Source organism: Miscanthus floridulus, chromosome 17 (assembly GCF_019320115.1).
Source record: "Miscanthus floridulus cultivar M001 chromosome 17, ASM1932011v1, whole genome shotgun sequence".
In the NCBI taxonomy this organism is placed as follows: Eukaryota; Viridiplantae; Streptophyta; class Magnoliopsida; order Poales; family Poaceae; genus Miscanthus; species Miscanthus floridulus.
In genome coordinates, this window is record NC_089596.1 from 86790817 (window position 1) to 86791973 (window position 1157).

The window sequence follows — 1157 nt, forward strand, 5'->3', positions numbered from 1 at the left end:
TTCCCCATGCGCCCTCTATTCACATTCCACCACCAGTAGTTGCTGCTGCTTCACCTACGCATGCACCGCCGTGCGCCTACCAGCTCCGCATTCGCCCGTGTCTTTATAAGCCAGGAACATGCACGACTCTCAAACACACAGCCACGAACGCTCGGTGGAGGCATGGCGCCCTGCAGCCTCCCCGCTCCATCTCCTTACCTCTCAGTCCATCTAGGTCTTCGTCGTCGAGTACAAACCCCATGCGCATGCGGGTCCTCTGCCGCCGCGTACCACGTGTCCACGCATGCTCCGTCAGCCTCCCGTGCCGCTCCCACAGTCCCACCCCATCCTCGCGCACTTCCACGCCGAAATCAGCACCGTGCGCGCCTGGGTGCAGGACCCGGACACCTCCAGCGCCGCCTTGGGCCTCATGCACGTCGACGCGCTCGCCAATCTCCCCGACCTCCATGTGGTGCAGACCACACGCTCTGTTTCTCAACCGGCGGCAACGGCGATCGCCTCCTTGACACCTTCCTCCGCCTTGCCGACACGCACGGAAACTTCCAGGAGGCCATGGAGCTGAAGCGGGACGTGGCCGAGGCCCTGGCCGCCATTTGCCTCCATGACGGCGCGCATCTGGCCTCCGCGCTCAGGTCACAGCGCAAGGCCGGCAAGGACCTCGCCCGCCTGGCGACCTCCACTAGGGACAGCACAACCACCAGCAGTCCCTCGCGCCTCGGCCTTCGCGGCGCGGCTGCGGCGGAAACCACGTAAGTCGAAGTGGACTGGGATCTAGCCGAGGCCGCGGCTACCGCGTCGGCCTGTGTTCAGCACTTTCACGGCCACATCGGCGTCAGCCTCCGCCGCGGCGTGCGCTCATGCAATGCAAGAGTTCCTGGAGTCTTGATTTTGTGCGAGACTACGAGATCGATTTAGGGTATTTTGTGGTAGAGTTCATCCAGGAAATAAGGCAGATGGAGAGAGAGGTGCAAGATTTTTCTCACGCGCAAAGTCAGAGGGGAAGGCCGTCTGCTCATGTTGTTGTATTTTACTCGAGAATACTATGTCACGTTGTGACTGAAAACTGGAGCATCGGTGTAGGGCTGAGATGAAAGGACGTTTGGAACCACGGTAGACTACACGGCATGCATGGTAGTTCTCAATCATTTCGTCTATTT

The 1157-nt window shown here is 60.4% G+C and overlaps 1 pseudogene; it reads left to right on the forward strand.

Annotated features, from left to right (window-relative positions):
* Window positions 1-239: 239 nt before the first annotated feature.
* Window positions 240-886, forward strand: LOC136515914 (uncharacterized; annotated as a pseudogene).
* The last annotated feature ends 271 nt before the right edge of the window (window positions 887-1157 follow it).